Source organism: Pan paniscus, chromosome 8 (genome assembly GCF_029289425.2).
Source record: "Pan paniscus chromosome 8, NHGRI_mPanPan1-v2.0_pri, whole genome shotgun sequence".
Lineage (NCBI taxonomy): Eukaryota > Metazoa > Chordata > Mammalia > Primates > Hominidae > Pan > Pan paniscus.
The window spans coordinates 65,121,800-65,143,384 of NC_073257.2; the positions used below are offsets into that span (position 1 = coordinate 65,121,800).

The 21,585-nt window shown below is 34.0% G+C and overlaps 1 long non-coding RNA gene across 1 annotated transcript in view; it reads left to right on the forward strand.

Moving 5' to 3' along the window:
• The first annotated feature begins 11,987 nt into the window (after window positions 1-11,987).
• The window catches only part of LOC129393211 (uncharacterized), a 212,605-nt gene continuing 203,007 nt past the window's right edge, over window positions 11,988-21,585 (forward strand). Inside the window, exon 1 of the long non-coding RNA XR_008619928.1 lies at window positions 11,988-12,125. This is a non-coding gene — a long non-coding RNA (uncharacterized LOC129393211). The remainder of the gene's footprint in view (window positions 12,126-21,585) is intronic.

The following is a 21,585-nucleotide window of genomic DNA, read 5'->3' on the forward strand; positions in this document are numbered from 1 at the left end:
GTTGCTATAGATCATGCCAAACTTTTATCTTGGAGAAAAATAATATATAGAAAAATCAGAAGAAAGCAAAGTTTATATAATATATATGTGTGTACCTATATAATTTCTCTATGTGTGTGGATGTACATATGTATATATGTGTGTGGTTATATATGTGTATGTATATGTAAATACACATATATACATATATACACAACCACACACATATATATATTTACATATGTAGGCGGCCCTTTGTATTTTTGGATTCTGCATCCATGAATTCAATTATGGATGCAAAATAGTTGAGGAAAAAAATTGCATCTGTATTGAAAATGTATAGACTTTTTCTTGTTTGTATTGCCTAAACAATATAGTATAACAACTATTTACATAGCATTTACATTGCACTCAGTATTATAAATAATCTAGAGATTGTTTAAAGTATGTGGAAGGATGTGGGAAGGGATGACTGTATTTAATTGTGTGTATAATTATGTATATATGTGTGTATATATATATGTGTGTGTGTGTGTGTGTGTGTGTATAGATAGAGAGATAGAGAGATACATCTTTCCAAATCTGTCAATTTTCTTAAGTCTAAGACCTGTGAGTGAAATCTCAACTGAGAGAAGTCCTCCCTCAGGAAGTTAATGATGACATAGTAGCCCTTATTCTTGGGACAGAGTTGAGGGACCACAACCAATGCATATTAACTCATCTCTAAAAATGACATGTAAAACATTTTAATATTTAAAAATCTGCTATAGTACAATTGCAAATCCTCAGAATTTCCCTCATGTTGCCTTCTTCCTTGTGATGTTCATTAAAATATGTAAAACCTATGTCCTTTCAATTTCCTCTTAGCCCCTCCTGGCATTTCTGGCATTCCAATGCTGTATTAAGAGGACCTCCACCTAGGAATGAAATTTTAATTCTATATCTCTGATAGGCACATCTTCAAAAAGAGTTCAGAAGCTTTGTTGGTGTTGAGTCCAGCTGTAGAATTACTTAAGACTTTGGTTTATTTCTAACGGAGTACCCCTTACCACATATTTAACTGATCCAGTTGTTTTCCTATTTTCTTTACTTAGAACACTATTCTTGGTTCCTTCTTTGATTTCATCTGATCTGCAAACATCTTCGTTATTTAAAACCTGGAGCATGTGAACACTGTTCTTTAAAATCAGTAAAATTTATAAGCAGATCTTTTTTTCAGGAGAGAGCAAGTCTTCAGAACTGTTCTGAACTCTTTAACCTCTGGAAAGTGCACCTGAAGAGAGAATGTGCCCATTTGCACTTAAACATAACTCCTGTTAAATCTTCACTTCCTGGAACTATGATTCAATGACCTGCCCTATCCATTATATGAGATCAAAGAAAAGCCAAGGGGGGAGGACAGAGAGGAGCCATCAGCTTTCCCTGATTTTCACACTAGATAGCACAGTTATTAAAATCATACATCAATCAAGCACCCACACTACCTTTCAATAAACCGTTTCCCTAATATCTCACTACTTGAGCATACCCTTTCTCATCTCCACCTCTAGAGAATAATACCTTCTCTCTAAAAGTAAGGAAAATTAGCCCCTACCACATCTTTGCCTCAGATTATCTTGCAATCTTGTGAACCAAAGTAGTGTAGTGATTAAAGGCACACACTTTCTGTTCATAATCTGGCTCTGCAACTTAATAGCCATGAGAATTTGTTCAAGCCTCCATTTCCTTTTGGGAAGAGTAGAGATATTTGTTAATAAATGTACCCAGCTCATAGCATTACCATGGGAATGAAATATGATACTGAAGCTCCTAGCATAGTATCTGCCCAAAGTGGGGAATTAGATGAATGCTGTGTATCTCCTTTCCCTTCTCCTTTTCCTCTTACTTCATAATATTTGTCTTTCTTGTCACATGTATACATTTATTTTCTTATCTTCATCTTTAGCAGCATTATGATTTCTGCATGAGGCAAAGTAGTGGGAAGCAAGAGGATTCAAAGAAAGAAATGTATTGTGTGTGTGTGTTTGGGGTGGGGGGAGAATGCTCAGAAAATGTAGGAAATTTTATTGATCATGCTAATAATCAATAATTCTTACCATTGTTGGAGTATTTACTAGATTGTAATTACTGGTGAGGTCCTTATATGCACTACTAGTATTTGATTCTCACAACTTTTTAGGATAGATAATATTACCTTTAACTGCAAAGAGGATAACTAAATCCTAGAAGAAATAAGCGCAGATGGACATCTATGAAATGTTGAGTGATAAATAAAGCCAAATCTCACTGTGTCAATATTTATCCTGTTTATATACCCCGACTCTATAAAAAGAAAAAAAGAACATATGGAAAGGAGTGGGGAAAGGAAAGTTCATAGGAAAAGAGAAGAATGAAGAAGAGAGGCTGGAGGTAGAGGAAGATGGTCAAAGATAACCCTCTAGTGATCATCCCTCCTGCAGGAACATCAAATTGAATAACCATCCATGCAAGAAAGCACCTTTATAAGAACTAAAAAATCAGGTAAGAGATCAGTTTCTGGTTGTAATATAATAGGATGGAAACATGCATGGAAGAGGGTAGGAAAGAGTTTCAATTGCCTACACCACCCCTCCCCCAACAGGCAGTGCAGCCCAGAGAGGCAATCTGTGCACTCAAGAGAGGGAGAGCAAAGTGACTGTGGGATTTTGTATTAGAACTCAGTCCCACCTTGTGACAGTGGAACACAACACTGAAAAGAATCCTGCCATTGCCCATAGAGAAAGCATTTAGATCACCCCTGGGCCGGAGGGGAGTCTGCCACTCCTGGAGGAGAAACCCAATTTCCAGCCTTCTTAACTACTGGCTCACTAAAGTGGCCTTGGGACCTGAATAAATTTTAATGGCAGCCAGGCATAGCAACTGCTGTTCTTAGGAAAGCTCTGGTGCTGCACTGGTCTTGGAGGCTGTGGTCTCAGGGTGTGATCCACTGTGACATCAGCTGTGGCAGCCACAGGAGTGCCTGCATCACTCCTCCCCCAACTCCAGACAGTACAGTGCAGAAAAACTCCTTCCACTTAAGTGAAGGAGAGGGAAGGAGAGCAAAGAGTAGAGACTTTGTCTTGCAAGTGGGTACCAGCCCAGCTACAGTAAAACAAAGCATCAGGCAGGATCCCAAAGCCCCTGATTTCAGGTTGTTACTCCAGGATAACACTTCTAGTTGTACCCTGGGCCAAAAGGAAATCTTCTGCCCTGGTGGAGCAGACACAAGGCCCCCCCCATCCCGCAAGCTTCAACGTCTCTGACTAAAAATGGCTTCAGGCCTTGAATAAACATCAGTGTCAGGCAGAAACAATCATGGGCTTTGGGTGAGCCCTGGCATTGTGCTGGTCTGAGAGACTATAGGCTTTGAGTACAACCCAGCATGGTGCCAGCTGCGGTGCCTATGACAGTGCCTACATCATCCCTCCTCCAACTGCAGGAAACATAGCATACACACACACACACACACAGAGAGAGAGAGAGAGACTCCTTTCACTTGAGAGAAAGAGAAGAAAGTAAAGGACTTTGCCTGAGAACACAGATAATTCTCCCTTATCTTTCCCAAGTCCATCAGTGCTGATATCTAGAAATAACCAGTATCACAGTGTAGGCTTAGAGAGCCCTCTAGTACTGAAATGGGTGCAGTTACCATGGGCTTAGGTAACTCAATACTCAACTTCCTTTGACTTCTTAGAAGGCCCTCTGTAGAAGCATGAATACACACAAAACCAGACTGTGAAGACTGAAATAAATACCTAACTCCTAAATGCCCAGACATCCACAAATATTCACAAGCATAAAGAATATTCAGGAAAATATGACCTCACAAAATGAACTAGATAGGGTACCAGTGACCAATCCTGGAATAATGGAGAAATATGAATGCTCAGACAGACAATTGAAAATAATTATTTTAGGGAAATTTAACAAATCTTCAGCAAGCACAGAGAAGAAATTAAGGAATGCATCAGAGAAATTCAACAAAAATATTGAGGTAATTTAAAAAAACAAAAATTCTGGAGCTGTAAAATTCAATTGATGAACTGAAAAATGCATCAGATTGTCTCAAAAGCAGAATTGATCAAGCAGAAGAAATAATTAGCTTGAAGACAGGCTGAAAATACAGAAAGGAGAAAAACGAAAAGGTACACTTAGAAGATCTAGAAAGTAACCACATAAGGGCAAATCTAAGAATTATTGACCTTAAAGAGGAAGTAAAGGAATAAATTAAGACAGAAAGTTTATTCAAAAAATAATAACAGATAACTTGTCAAACCTAGAGGAAAGTAAGAATAACCAGGGGAAAATGTCAACAAACACCAAGAAGACTCAACCCAAATCAGATACTACAAGGAATGTAATAATCTAACTCTCAAAGGGCAAGTGCAAAGAAAGTACCCTAAAAGCAGCAAGAGAAAATAAGTAAATAACGTATAATGAAGCTATGATACATCTGGCAGTAAATTTCTTGGCAAAAGTTTACAGGCCAGGAGGGAGTGGAATAACACATTAAAAGTGGTAAAGAAAAAAATAACTTTGAACCTAAAATACTGTACTCCAAAAAGCTATCCTTCAAACACATAGGAGAAATAAAGACTTTCCCAGACGAACAAAAGTGAATGGAATTCATCATTACCAGACTTGTCTTACAAACAATACTACAGGGGACTCTTTGATCTGAAATAAAAGAATGCTGACATGCAACAGGAAATCATCTGAAAGAATAAAGCTCATTGATAAAAGTAAGTACACAGACAGATTAAGAATACTCTAATGCTGGATATACCTAAAGTAAATGGCAAGCTAACGGGTGCAGCACACCAACATGGCAGGCACATGTATACATATGTAACAAACCTGCACGTTGTACACATGTACCCTAGAACTTCCTAGAACTTAAAGTATAATAAAACAAAAAGAATACTCTAATGCTGTAATTGTGGTGTGTAAACCACTCATATTTTTAGCATGAAGACTAAAAGACAAATTTATCAAAAATAATAACTACAACAAATTTTAAGACAGGCCATATTAAAAAAATATAAATTCAAACAATAAAATGTCAAAAAATAGGAAGATGGGTTAAAGTATACAGGATTTTTTTAACAATTTTTTCTTTGTTTCTTTTCTTTGTAATCAAATTTGAGTTGTCATTAATTTAAGATAATTTGTTATATCTATAAAATATTTCTTGTAAGACTCATGATAACTGCAAAGCAAAAACCTATAATAGAAACCTATGTGAAAAAGAAAAAGAAAGGAATTAAACATGCTCTCAGAGAAAATCACTTATCCACAAAGGAAGAGTGTAACAAAGGAAGAAAATAGGAGAAGACTTACAAAACAGCCAGAAAACAAGTAACAAAATAGTAGTTGCAAATTCTTACCTATCAATAACATTGACTGTAAATGAGATAAAATATATATGCTGCCACAAGAAACTCACTTCACCTATAAATGCACACATAGACTGAAAGTGAAGACATGGTAAAATATATTCTATGCAAGTGGAAATCAAAAAAGAGCAGGAGTAGCTATAATTAAATCAGATAAAATAGACTTCAAGTCAAAAACTGTAAAAAGAGACAAAGAAGGTCACTATATAATGATGAAGTGGTCACTTCAACAAGAGCATATAATTGTAAATATATATGCAACCCCCAATAGAGTACCCAAATATATAAAGCAAATATTAAAAGATATAAAGGGAGAGCTAGACTACAATACAATAATAATAGGGGACTAAAACACCCCACTATCAAAAACTGACAGATCATTCAGACAGAAAATCAACAAAGAAACATTGGAATTAATGTGACCAAATAGACTTAGCTGGTATTTACAGAGCATTTTATCCAACTGCTGCAGAATACACAGTCTTCTCATCAGCACGTAGAATATTATCTGGGATAGAACATATCCTGGTTACGGTCTATTTAGTCCACAGAGCAAGTTTCAACAAATTTAAAAAATGAAATCATATCAGCTCTTTTTTCTGAGCATGATAGAATAAAAATAGAAATCAATAACAAGAGACACTTTGGAAGGTATGCTAATATGTGGAAATTAAACAACATTCTCTTGAAAAAAATATGGGTCAATATTAAGACAACAAAACTTGTTTGAAGCAAATGAAAATGGAAATACAACGTATCAAAACCTAAGGGATACAATAAAAGCAGTACTAAGAGGGAAGTTTATAACAATAAACATCTACATCAAAAAACTAAAAAGACTTCAAATAAACAACCTAACACTGAGCCTTAAAGAACTAGAAAAGCAAGAACACAGCAAACCCAAAATAGCAGAAAGAAAGAAATAGTAAAGATTAGAGTGGAAATACACGAAATTAAGACTAAAATTATACAAAATTAACAACAAAATTAAAAGTTGTTTTTTTGAAAACAGAAACAAAAGTGATAATCCTTTAGCTAGACTAAAAAAAGACGAGAAAGCCCATATAAATAAAATCAGAGAAGGGTTTTTGTAGACTATTATGAGCAATTGTATGCCAGTAAACTGGAAAACCTTGAAGAAATAAATAAGTTCCTAGACACATACAACCTACCATGGTTGAACCATGAAAAATAAAAAACCTGAACAGAACAATAATGACAAATGGGATAGAAGCAATAATAAAAAGTCTATCATCAAAGAAAAGCTCAGGACCTGATTGCTTTACTGATTAATTATATGAAATATTTAAAGAAGTACTAATAGTAATTCTACTCAAACTCTTTTTAAAAATTAAAAAGTAGAGCATACTTCCAAATGCATTCTGTGAGGTCATAATTAATCTAATGCCAAAACCAGACAAAGACACGCACAAAAAAGAAAACCATGGAACAATATCCCTGATGACCGTAGATGTAAAAATTCTCGACAAAATACTGGCAGGCCAAATTCAACTTCACTTAAAAAGGTCATTTATAATGATCAAATGAGATTTATCTCTGGGATGCAAGTATGGTTCAACATACACAAATCAATCAATATGATATATCACATTCATGGAATAAAGGACAAAAACCATATGATCATTTCAACAGATGCTAAAAAGCATTCAAGGGCTGGGCACGGTGGCTCACGCCTGTAATCCCAGCACTTTGGGAGGCTGAGGTGGGCGGTGCACTTGAGGTCAGGAGTCTGAGGCCAGCTTGGCCAACATGGTGAAAACCCATCTCTACGAAAAAAATACAAAAATTAACCAGGCATAGTGGCACACGCCTGTAATCCCAACTACTTGGGAGGCTGAGGCAGGAGAATCACTTGAACCTGGGAGGTGGAGGTAGCAGTGAGTCGAGATTGTGCCACTGCACTGCAGCCTGGACAGCAGAGCGAGTCTCTATTAAAAAAAAAAAAAAAGAGGAGACGGAGAAGCAGCAGCAGCAGCATTCAATAAAATTTCACGTTTTCATGATAAATAATCTCAACAAGGTAGATATAGAAGGAACATACTGCCAAACAATAAAGTCCATATATAACAAAATCACAGCCAATATCATACTGAAAGGGGAAAAATGGAAAGCTTTTCCTCTAAGATCTTGAACAAGACAAAGATGCTCACATTTACCAGTTTTATGCAATGTAGTACTGGAATCCTAACCAGAGCAATTAGGCAAGAGAAAGAAAGAAAGGTATCTAAATTGGAAAGGAAGAAATCAAATTGTTCTTGTTTGAAGATGACATGATCTTATATTGAGAAACACCTAAAAACTCTGTCAAAAGAACTGATAAATGAGTTCAGTGTGAAGTCACAGAATATAAAATCAACATGCAAATTCAGTAGCATTTTTATATACCAAAGCAAATAATCTGAAAGAGAAATCAAGAAAGCAATGCCATTTGCAATAGCTACAAAAAGTAAAATAAAGTATCTAAGAATAAACTTAACCAAAGAAGTGAAAGACCTCTACAATGAAAACTGTAATACATTGATGAAATAAATTGAAGATGACATTTAAAAAATGGAAACATCTTCTATATTCCTGGATTGGAAGAATAAATTTTGCTAACATGACCATACTGCTTGAAGGAATTTACAGATTCAAAAAAATCCCTATCAACTAATGATGTTCTTCACAGAAATAGGAAAAAACATTCTAAAATTTGTATGAAACCACAGAAGATTCCAAATAGCCAAAGCAATCCCGAGCAAAAAGAATAAAGCTGGAGGCATCACATTACCTGACTCCAAAATATACTACAAAGCTATAGTAACCAAAACAGCATGGTACTGACATAAAAACAGACACATAGACCAATTAAACAGAATAGAGAACCTAGAAATAAATTCATACATTTTCAGCTGACTCATTTTCAACAAAAGTGCAAAGAACATACATTAAGAAAAAGATAGTCTCTTCACTAAATGTTCTTGGGAAAATAGGATAACCATAGGTAGAACAGTAAAAGTAGATCCCTATCTCTCATCATATATTAAAATCAACTTGAAATGGATTAAAGACTTAAATATAACACCTGAAACTATGAAATTACTACAATAAAACACTAGGGAAACACCTCAGGACATTGGTTTGGGTAAACAATCTTAAGTAAGTCTTCAAAAGCATAGGTAACCAAAGCAAAAATTGACAAATAGGATTACCTCAAGGTAAAAAACTTTTGCAGAGCACAGGAAAAAATTAACAGAGTGAAGGGACAACATATAGAATGGGAGAAAATATTTGCAAACTATCCATCTGGCAAGGGATTCGTAACCAGAACATATAATAAACTCAAACAATTCAATAGCAAAAACAAATAATTCAATTAAAAATTGGCAAAGTATTTGAATAGACATTTTTAAAAACAAGACAAATGGTGCATGTGTATATGAAAAAATAATCAACATAACTAATTATCAGGATGTGGAGAAAGTGGAAAGGTCGTACACCGTCAGTGGAAATGTAAAGTAGTACAGCCACTATGAAAAGCAGCATGGAGGGTCCTCAGAAATACTAAAGTTAGAACTACCATATGGTTCACCAATCCCACTGCTAGGTATACATGCAAAGGAAAGAAAATCGGTGCATTAAAGACATATCTGCACTCCCATGTTTATCACAGCACTATTCATAATAGCTAAGACATGGAATCAACCTAAGGGTTCATCAAAAAATAGCTGGGTAAAGAAAATGTTTACATATATCATATATATATTCATATATATATCATATATATTCATGTATATCATATATATTCATATATACATATATTCATATATATCATATATTCATATATTCGTATATTCATATATATCATATATATCATATATATCATATATATCATATATATTCATATATATCATATATAATCATATATATTCATATATATCATATATATTCATATATATTCATATATATCATATATATTCATATATATTCATATATATCATATATATTCATATCTATCATATATATCATATATATCATATATATTCATATATATCCATATATATCATATATATTCATATATATCCATATATATCATATATATTCATATATATCCATATATATTCATATATATCATATATATCCATATATATTCATATATATCATATATATTCATATATATTCATATATATCATATATATTCATATATATTCATATATATCATATATATCATATATATTTATATATTCATATATATCATATATATTCATATATATTCATATATATCATATATATCATATACATATCTATCATATATATCATATATTCATATATATCTATATATCATATATATTCATATATATCATATATATCATATATATCATATATATTCATATATATCATACATATTCATATATATCATATATATCATATATTCATATATATCATATATATCATATATTCATATATACATATATTCATATATCATATATTCATATATACATATATTCATATATATTCATATATATCATATGTATCATATATATTCATATATATCCATATATACATATATTCATATATATTCATATATACTCATGTATCATATATACTCATATAAATCACATATTCATATATCATATATTCATATATATCGTATATATCATATATTCACATATATCATATATATTCATATATATCGTATATATCATATATATTCATATATATCGTATATATTCATATATATCATATATATCATATATATTCATATATATCATATATATCATATATATTCATATATATCATATATATTCATATATCATATATATTCATATATATCTTATATATTCATATATTTCATATATATCATATATTATATATTTCTTATATATCATATATATTCATATATATCATATATATCATATATATTCATATATATCATATATATTCATATATATTCATATATATCATATATATTCATATATATCCATATATATCATATATATCCATATATATCATATATATTCATATATATCATATCATATGCATATATTCATATATTCATATATTCATATATACATATATTCTTATATATTCATATATATTAATATATACATATATTCATATATATTCATATATAGTCATATATACATATATTCATATATATTCATATATACATATATTTATATATTCATATATATCATATATATCATATATATCTATATACATATATTCATATATATTCATATATACTCATATATATCATATATACTCATATATATCATATATTCATATATCATATATTCATATATATCGTATATATCATATATATCATATATATTCATGTATATCATCATATATCCATATACATCATATATATCATATATATTCATATATATCACATATATCATATATATCATATATATTCATATATATTCATATATATTCTTAAATATCATATATCATATATTCATATATATTATATAATATATATCATATATCATATATATTCATGTCATATAATATATATCATATATATCATATCTCATATATATTCATATATTATATATCACATATCTCATATATATTCATATATTATATATCATATATCCATATATAATATATATCATATATATCCTATATATTCATACATATCATATATCATATATATCATATATATTCATATATATCATATGTCATATATATCATATATATTCATATATATCATATATCATATATATCATATATTCATATATATCATATATCATATATATCATATATTCATATATATCATATATCATATATATCATATATATTCATATATGTCATATATCATATATATCATATATATTCATATATGTCATATATCATATATATTCATATATATGATATATATGAATCCTATATGACCATAAAAAGATTAAAATCATGTAAATGGCAGCAACATGGATGGAACTAAAGGTCATTATGTTAAGCAAAATAAGCTAGGCATAGAAAGACAAATATTGCATGTTCTCACTTATATGTGGGGGCTATAAAAACTGACATCATGGAGGTTGTGAATAGAATGGTGGTTGCCAGAGGCTGGGAAGGATAATGATGAGGACAAATAAGGGATTTATTAATAGATATGAAAATACAGTTAGATAGAAGGAACAAGGTCCAGCATCGATGGCATAATAGGGAGGCTGTAGTAAAAAATAATTTGTTGTATATTTCAAAATAGCTAGAAGAGATTTGGAATTTTCCCAACACAAATAAATGATACAAGTTGGGGTAATTAATATTTCAATTATCCAGATTTGATCATTATATATTGAATGCTTGTATCAAAATGTTACATGTACCCCCATAAATATGAACAACTATTGTAAACAAGAGTATGGAGAGAAAGCATAAAAGCAGTGCTGAATCTTCTAACTGTCATGTAACACATTTGACCATGAATAGAGGCACATAGCCTAATCCTAAAGAAAGATTGTGTGTAGGATTTTCAAGATTCAGGAAAATATTTATAGGCCTTGGGTTAGGTGTGGGGAGGTTGGTGGTGTAAGTGAGTGAGACATGCAAGTGAGTTGGGAACTGTGATGAGGTGGTGGGTGTAGGAGACTTCTTCAATTTCTATCTGGCAAGTGTTACTAAGGAAAAATATGTAATGGGAAAACTAGTGCTAGCTGTTTGTTCTTATGGAAATTCATTCAAGATTTAAGAGAAGAGAAGGGAGAAGCAATTAGCCAGGTAAGGAATGAATATTGCTTTGTAAAGGAAACCTTATACGCACTTCAGGTAGTATAGATAGCTGTGCCTTGTTGTGAATTTGTCAGTTTTCTTGTCTTTCTGAGTAAGTTTGAATTTTCATGCTCACATAGAAATAAGCTGTTTATAAAAATTAGCCATAGGCAGGAGATTTCCAGAATATTTTGAATTTCTGACTTTGTGACATGACATTGTTTCTTACTTATTTTTCCTTTCTGCTCTTGTATGTGCAAAAAAATGTGACCAGTGAAATGTGACCCTCTTGGATCCTGGACTGACCCTTGCAGATAATCATCGAGTGAGGACACTGTTATAAATGATACTAGAGAGTGACCAGCATACCTCCTATAGAGTCCTGGTTTTCTTCCACTCTTATTGCTACATTTTTTGTGTCTCTCTCAAAATTGATTGTGAGATGCCAGGGCATAGGAATATCTTCTTCGTTCTTTCATTCTTTTTTTAAAATAATATAATGTGTGTGTTTACTGATTTATTATTAAAAATCAAGAAAATCAGTTGCAGAATTTACATTGTTTGACTATTTATTTCCCTTTCTTTCTTAATATAACTGTATTTCAGGCATCCTTTGTTTATTCCACAACATAGTTACTTTTTTCCTCTTTGAGAAGAATTTTCTAACACGTTGTAATTTAAATGTAGCTAAGAAGAAAAACCCTTTCAATTTTATCTTATAGCATTCAGGATGATGTGATCTTTCTATGTAAAATCCATGCTGGTGTTTTGCAAGCTATTATCAGCCAAGAGCTAGAGTCAAAAGTAAGGGGATAAAAAAATCTCTTAGATATTATGACAGAATTGAAGTGACGATAATGTTCATATACCATGAAAGTAATGTAATACCTTCTTCCCCATGCAGATTTCCTGATGTTATCCTTGTATTAGGAGGAGATGTATTTTTACCTCCTCTCACTCAATCCTTCAGATTTCTTTCAATCAGAAGGAAATATCAGTTAAATTGAGATCATAGAGCAGGATATTCATTTAATTGCAATCTTATCACTGAATGTGGCTGGTGCTTTCTAATGTAGTTAGAAGCAATGGTATAAACTATATACCTCAAAGGAATATTCAACTTAGCATTTCAGAAATTCCGCTGTCTTGTCCTGTTGGCTGAGTGAAATATATATACATATATATCCATGTTTTGCCTTTGATTCCGGGGGAAAATGTGTGCTTTTAAGAATTCTATGCACTTTTTATAGTACACACTTTCCAGTTATGTGATTCTGATTATATGGAGGCTGCGTTTTTTTCATTGTTGTGAGCTATTTTACAACTCTTCAAGTTTTAGGTGGAAATGTAAATAATCGTTATCTATAGTAAAGCAAATAACCTGGTTCAATGAAGGGACAACCTCACTCCCTCTGTGAAAGAGAACATTTTGCATCTGTCTGTAAATGCATGCCAATATTCCTGGCTTATAAATGTCCCTGTCTTTGGATATACCTTTGAACTGGCTTTCTCATTTAATAATGAATTAAATAAAATCACTGGCATGTGTTCATTTTTTATCTATATGAGAATCACGATTTGCCTTAAAAAAAATTTTGTTTGTTAGCAATCCCAATATCTCAACAATGGAGCTAGAGAAGCAATCTCTTTCCTTTTCACTGTATTCCATTTCATTCACTAACATTTAGAAACAAGTAATAACTTATTTTGCTTTTGTCGTGAGGGCTATGGTACCACAATACATTTTAAGTGAAGGTACCAAAAACTGTCTAGGTAATTCTCTAAAAATCATTTGTAGCACATTTAACAAATTATGGTAGCAAAGAATGTGGCCAAAGATGGGCTATTTGGTAGAGTTTAGGCCTTATTGAGTAAGGCAGATATTTCAGGTATTAAACAAATTCACTGATGAACATGCCATAAATTAGGAGGTTGATTTCTGTAAGCAGCTTTATAATTTTATGAGCTTCAAAGTAAAATCAGCTACTTTATTTGCTGGAAGTTTCTTTATTGCTGTTCAATGCAAAAGATCAATTATGAATAGGATTCTCCTTTATGATGGAGCTCTATTAGTTTATTTCAAAGAGGGTTAATGCAATTATAAATTATTCTTGTAAGCACCATTTCTTTAATGCCAGTTAAAGCTATTATTACCTGGAAAAAGATCAAGGTCTTTTAAAAGTGTTCAAAATAGTAATATCCAAAGAAGAAATACTGATGAATTTTTAAATATCTCCATTCATTTACTTTTTTTCCAGGAGAGGAGCCAGAGCCTTGAGGGATTTAAAATCATTCTTTTGGATTTCCTAATAAAATGGCATATCTGTGTATGTCTGTGTTGTCTGTCATTTGGCAAACTTTTCCCACAGGAAACAAAAAAGAAAGTCAGAGCTAGTTTATATTCTGAATTTTAATATTCAAGACCATGCTTATAAACATTTTTTGTTCTGGTAGAACTCCTGGGAAAAGCTTTCTAAGTACATTTTTTTCTTTCTTTTTTATTTACTTATTTTTTCTTTATTCTTAAAAAAAAAAACGGGATACATATACAGAACGTGCAGGTTTGTTTCATAAGTGTATGTGTGCCATGGTGGTTTGCTGCACCTATTGACCTGTCCTCTAAGTTCCCACCCCTAAATCCCCATCCCCCAACAGGCCCCGGTGTGCGATGTTCCCCTCTTTGTGTCCATGTGTTCTCATTGTTCAGCTCCCACTTATGAGTGAGAACATGCAGTGTTTGGTTTTCTTTTCCTGTTTTAGTTTGTTGAGGATGATGGCTTCCAGCTGCATCCATGTCCTTGCAAAGGACATGATCTCATTCCTTTTAATGGCTGCATAGTATTCCATGGTGTATATATACCACATTTACCGTATCCAGTCTATCACTGATGGGCATTTGGGTTGGTTCCTAGTCTTTGTTATGGTAAATAGTGCTGCAATAAACATACATGTGCATGTGTCTTTATAGTAGAATGATTTATATTCCTTTGGATATATACCCAGTAATGGAATTGCTGGGTCAAATGGTATTTCTGGTTCTAGATCCTTGAGGAACTGCAACACTATCTTCCACAATGGTTGAACTAATTTACACTCCCACCCAACAGCGTAAAAGTGTTCCTATTTCTCCACAGCCTCACCAACATCTATTGTTTCCTGACTTTAATAATTGCCATTCTGACTGGTGTGAGATGGTATCTCATTGTGGTTTTTATTTGCATTTCTCTGATGATCAGTGATGTTGAACTTTTTTCCTATGTTTGTTGGCCGCATAAATGTCTTCTTTTGAGAAGTATCTGTTCATATCTTTTGCCCACTTTTTGATGGGGTTGTCATTTTCTTGTAAATATGTTTAAGTTACTTGTAAATTCTGGATATTAGACCTTTGTCAGATGGGTAGATTGCAAAAATTTTCTCCCATTCTATAGGTTGCCTGTTCACGCTGATGATAGCTTCTTTTGCTGTGCAGAAGCTCTTTGGTGTAATTAGATCCCATTTGTAAATTTTGGCTTTTGTTTCAATTGATTTTAGCATTTTTGTCATGAAGTCTTTGCTCATGCCTATGTCATGAATGGTATGGCCTAGGTTTTCTTCTAGGGATTTTATGGTTTTTGGATTTTACATTTAAGTCTTTAAACCATCTTGAGTTAATTTTTGCATAAGGTGTAAAGAAGGGGTCCAGTTTCAGTTTTCTGCATATGGCTATCCAGTTTTCTCAGCACCATTTATTAAATAGGAAATCCTTTCCCCATTGTTTCTTTTTGTCAGGTTTGTTGAAGACCATATGGTCGTAGATATGATGTGTTACCTCTGAGGTCCCTGTTCTGCTCCATTGGTCTATGTGTTTGTTTTTGTACCAGTACCATGCTGTTTTGGTTACATGGTCTTGTAGTGTAGTTTGAAGTTGTCTTGGTTATATGCGGTCTTCTTTGATTCCACATGAAATTTAAAATAGGTGTTTTTTAAGGTCCTTAGTGTTTATTTGTTCGAATTGAACATGGCTCAGGGAGATGGAGACTGGGACTTACTCAGTTACTGCAGGCTGACTGCTCTTGGTTTCTTCCGTGTACCTAGTTGCCCCAAAGAAAGTGGGCAGCCTGGACACTTGCAGAGACATTCTGGGCTGCTAAATCATGAGGGTGAGGCTCTCTTAATCCTTAACCATCTTCTTTTCATTTCCCAAATTTTCAGATGCTTAGATGCCTGAATAAAGGCAAGGTTCGACATGCTGAAGATACCAACATGGCTAAGACTGTTCTCTGTCCTTGAGGATCTCATGGTCAATTAGGAAGCAGACAGACAGGTTCATTTCTATGAATGGTTCAGCAGGACTAGCTTAAGATAGGACAACGGTGGGAAGAACAGAAAGGGAGACCACCAGATGGAAAAGGGCTGTAGGAGGGTCCTCTTCTCCAGGTTATCCTGAGCGTGGCTCAGAAAGTCATAGGTCCTGCCCATCTGAGCCTCTAGAACTCCACCCAGATGGGAGGATGGAATAGGGCAGAAACGCAGCTGGTCTCCTTCACCTTTCTTGGGGGAGCATTCTTCTGGGAAAGTCACCTTCCCTTCCCACAAGTCCCCCCTGCCATTTCACTACATAATACTTAGGCTTTCTGGCCCTAAGGCCTGCTGTGATTCTGTTGAAGGCCAATTGTCCCTCACCTCAACACTTGAACTAGAATTCTTTATTATTCTTCTTATTATTATTATACTTTAAGTTCTAGGGTACAAGTGCACAACATGCAGTTTTGATACATAGATATACATGTGCCATGTTGGTTTGGTGCACCCATCAACTCGTCATTTACATTAGGTATTTCTCCTAATGCTATCCATCCCCCAGCCCCCCACCCCACAACAGGCCTTGGTGTGTGATGTTCCCCACCCTGTGTCCAGGTGTTCTTATTGTTCAGTTCCCACCTATGAGTGAGAACATGTGGTGTTTGGTTTTGTCTTTGTGAAAGTTTGCTGAGAATGATGGTTTCCAGCTTCATCCATGTCCCTGCAAAGAACATTAACTAATTCTTTTTTATTGCTGCATAGTATTCCATGGTGTATATGTGACACATTTTCTTAATCCAGTCTATCATTGTTGTACATTAGGGTTGGTTCCAAGCCTTTGCTATTGTGAATAGTGCCACAATAAACATACGTGTGCATGTGTCTTTATAGCAGCATGATTTATAATCCTTTGGGTATATACTCAGTAATGGAATTGCTGGGTCAAATGGTATTTCTAGTACTAGATCCTTGAGGAATTGCCACACTATCTCTCAAATGGTTGAACTAATTTACATTCCCACGAACAGTGTAAAAGTGTTCCTATTTCTCCACATCCTCTCCAACATCTGTTGTTTCCTGACTTTTCAGTGATCGCCATTCTAACTGGCGTGAGACAGTATCTCACTGTGGTTTTGATTTGCGTTTCTCTGATGACCAGTGATGATGAGCATTTTTTCATGTGTCTGTTGGCTGCATAAATGTCTTCTTTTGAGAAGTGTCTGTTCATATCCTTTGCCCACTTTTTGATGGGGTTGTTTGTTTTTTTCTGGTAAATCTGTTTGAGTTCTTTGTAGATTCTGGATATTAGCCATTTGTCAGATGTGTAGATTGCAAAAATTTTCTCCCATTCTGTAGGTTGCCTGTTCACTCTGATGGTAGTTTCTTTTGCCGTGAAGGAGCTCTTTAGTTTAATTAGATCCCATTTGTCTATTTTGGCTTTTGTTACCATTGCTTTTTGTGTTTTAGTCATGAAGTCCTTGCCCATACCTATGTCCTGAATGGTATTGCCTAGGTTTTCTTCTAGGGTTTTTATGGTTTTAGGTCTAACGTTTATGTCTTTAATCAATCTTGAATTAATTTTTGTATAAGGTGTAAGGAAGGGATCCAGTTTCAGCTTTCTCCATATGGCTAGCCAGTTTTCCCAGCACCATTTATTAAATAGGGAATCCTTTCCCCATTTCTTGTTTTTGTCAGATTTATCAAAGATCAGATGGTTGCAGATGTGTGGTGTTATTTCTGAGTCCTCTATTCTGTTCCATTGGTCTATTTATCTGTTTTGGTACCAGTACCATGCTGTTTTGGTTACTGTGCCCTTGTAGTATAGTTTGAAGTCAGGTAGTGTGATGCCTCTGGCTTTGTTCTTTTTGCTTAGGATTGTCTTGGCAATGCGGGCTCTTTTTTGGTTCCATATGAACTTTAAAGTAGTTTTTTTCCAATTCTGTGAAGATAGTCATTGGTAGCTTGATGGGGATGGCACTGAATCTATAAATTACCTTGGGCAGTATGGCCATTTTCACACTATTGATTCTTCCTATCCATGAGCATGGAATGTTCTTCCATTTGTTTGTGTCCTCTTTTATTTCATTGAGCAGTGGTTTGTAGTTCTCCTTGAAGAGGTCCTTCACATCCATTGTAAGTTGGGTTTATAGGTATTTTATTATCTTTGAAGCAATTGTGAATGGGAGTTCACTCATGATTTGGATCTCTGTTTGTCTGTTATTGGTGTATAGGAATGCTTGTAATTTTTGCACATTGATTTTGTATCCTGAGACTTTGCTGACGTTGCTTATCAGCTTAAAGAGATTTTGGGCTGAGACGATGGGGTTTTCTAAATGTACAGTCATGTCATCTGTAAACAGGGACAATTTGATTTCCTCTTTTCCTAATTGAATACCCTTTATTTCTTTGTCTTGCCTGATTGGCCTGGCCAGAACTTCCAACACTATGTTGAATAGGAGTGCTGAGTGAGGGCATCCTTGTCTTGTGCCAGTTTTCAAAGGGAATGTTTCCAGTTTTTGCCCATTCACTATGATATTGGCTGTGGGTTTGTCATAAATAGATCTTATTATTTTGAGATACGTCCCATCAATATGTAGTTTATTGAGAGTTTTTAGCATGAAGGGCTGTTGAATGTTGTTGAAGGCCTTTTCTGCATCTATTGAGATAATCATGTGGTTTTTGTCATTGGTTCTGTTTACGTGATGGATTTCATTTATTGATTTGCATATGTTGAACCAGCCTTGCATCCCAGGGATGAAGCTGACTTGACCATGGTGGATAAGCTTTTTGATGTGCTGCTGGATTCGGTGTGCCAGTATTTTATTGAGGATTTTTGCATCAATGTTCATCAGGGATATTGGTCTAAAATTCTCTTTTTTTGTTGTGTCTCTGCCAGCCTTTGGTATCAGGATGATGCTGGCCTCATAAAATGAGTTAGGGAGGATTCCCTCTTTTTCTATTGATTGGAATAGTTTCAGAAGGAATGGTACCAGCTCCTCTTTGAACCTCTGGTAGAATTCAGCTGTGAATCCATCTGGTCCCAGACTTTTTTTGGTTTGTAGCCTATTAATTATTGCCTCAATTTCAGAGCCTATTATTGGTCTATTCAGAGATTCAAGTTCTTCCTGGTTTAGTCTTGGGACAATGTATGTGTTCAGGAATTTATCCATTTCTTCTAGATTTTCTAGTTTATTTGCATAGAGTTGTTTATAGTATTCTCTGATGGTAGTTTGTATTTCTGTGGGATCAGTGGTGATATCCCCTTTATCACTTTTTATTGTGTCTATTTGATTCTTCTCTCTTTTCTTCTTTATTAGTCTTGCTAGCAGTCTATCAATTTTGATGATCTTTTCAAAAAACCAGCTTCTGGATTCACTGATTTTTTTTTTGAGAGGTTTTTTGTGTCTCTATATCTTTCAATTCTGCTCTGATCTTAGTTATTTCTTGCCTTCTGCTACCTTTTGAATTCGTCTGCTCTTGCTTCTCCAGTTCTTTAACTGTGATGTTAGGATGTCGGTTTTAGATCTTTCCTGCTTTCTCTTGGGGGCATTTGGTGCTATAAATTTCCCTCTACACACTGCTTTAAATGTGTCCCAGAGATTCTGGTATGTTGTGTCTTTGTTCTCATTGGTTTCAAAGAACATCTTTATTTCTGCCTTCATTTTGTTATTTACCCAGTAGTCATTCAGGAGCAGGTTGTTCAGTTTCCATGTAGTTGAGAAGTTTTGATTGAGTTTCTTAATCCTGAGTTCTAATTTGATTGCACTGTGGTCTAAGAGACAGTTTGTTGTGATTTCTGTTCTTTTCCATTTGCTGAGGAGTGCTTTACTTCCAATTATGTGGTCAATTTTAGAATAAGTGTGATGTGGTGCTGAGAATGATGTATATTCTATTGACTTGGGGTGGAGAGTTCTGTAGATGTCTATTAGGTCTACTTGGTGCAGAGCTGAGTTTAAGTCCTGGATATCCTTATTAACCTTCTGTCTCATTGATCTGTCTAATATTGACAATGGGGTGTTAAAGTCTCCCATCATTATTGTGTGGGATCCTAAGTCTCTTTGTAGGTCTCTAAGGACTTGCATTATGAATCTGGGTGCTCCTGTATTGGGTGCATATATATTTAGGATAGTTAGCTCTTCTTGTTGAATTGATCCCTTTACCATTATGTAATGGCCTTCTTTGTCTCTTTTGATCTTTGTTGGTTTAAAGTCTGTTTTATCAGAGACTAGGATTGCAACCCCTGATTTTTTTCTTTGCTTTCCATTTGCTTGGTAGGTCTTCCTGCATCCCTTTATTTTGAGCCTATGTGTGTCTCTGCAAGTGAGATGGGTCTCCTGAATACAGCACACTGATGGGTCTTTGCTGTTTATCCAATTTGCCAGTCTGTGTCTTTTAATTGGGGCATTTAGCTCATTTACACTTAAGGTTAATATTGTTATGTGTGAATTTGATCCTGTCATTCTGATGTTAGCTGGTTGTTTTGCCTGTTAATTGATGCAGTTTCTTTATAGCATCGATGGTCTTTACAATTTGGCATGTTTTGGCAGTGGCTGGTGCCAGTTGTTTCTTTACATGTTTAGTGCTTCCTTCAGGAGCTCTTGTAAGGCAGGCCTGGGCATGACAAAATCTCTCTGCATTTGCTTGTCTGTAAAGGATTTTATTTCTCCTTCACTTATGAAGCTTAGTTTGACTGGATATGAAATTCTGGGTTGAAAATTCTTTTCCTTAAGAAAGTTGAATATTGGCTCCATTCTTTTCTGGCTTTTAGGGTTTCTAGTGAGAGATCTGCTGTTAATCTGATGGGCTTCCCTTTGTGGGTAACCCACCCTTTCTCTCTGGCTGCCTTTACATTTTTTCCTTCATTTCAACCTTGGTGAATCTGACAATTATGTGTCTTGGGGTTGATCTTCTCGAGGAGTATCTTTGTGGTAAGCTCTGTATTTCCTGAATTTGAATGTTGGCCTGCCTTGCTAGGTTGGGGGAATTCTCCTGGATAATATCCTGAAGAGTGTTTTCCAGCTTGGTTCCATTCTCCCCATCATTTTCAGATACACATAACAAATGTAGATTTGGTCTTTTCACATAGTGCCATATTTCTTGGAGGCTTTGTTCATTTCTTTTTACTCTTTTTTTTCTCTAACCTTGTCTTCTCACTTTATTTCATTAATTTGATCTTCAATCACTGATA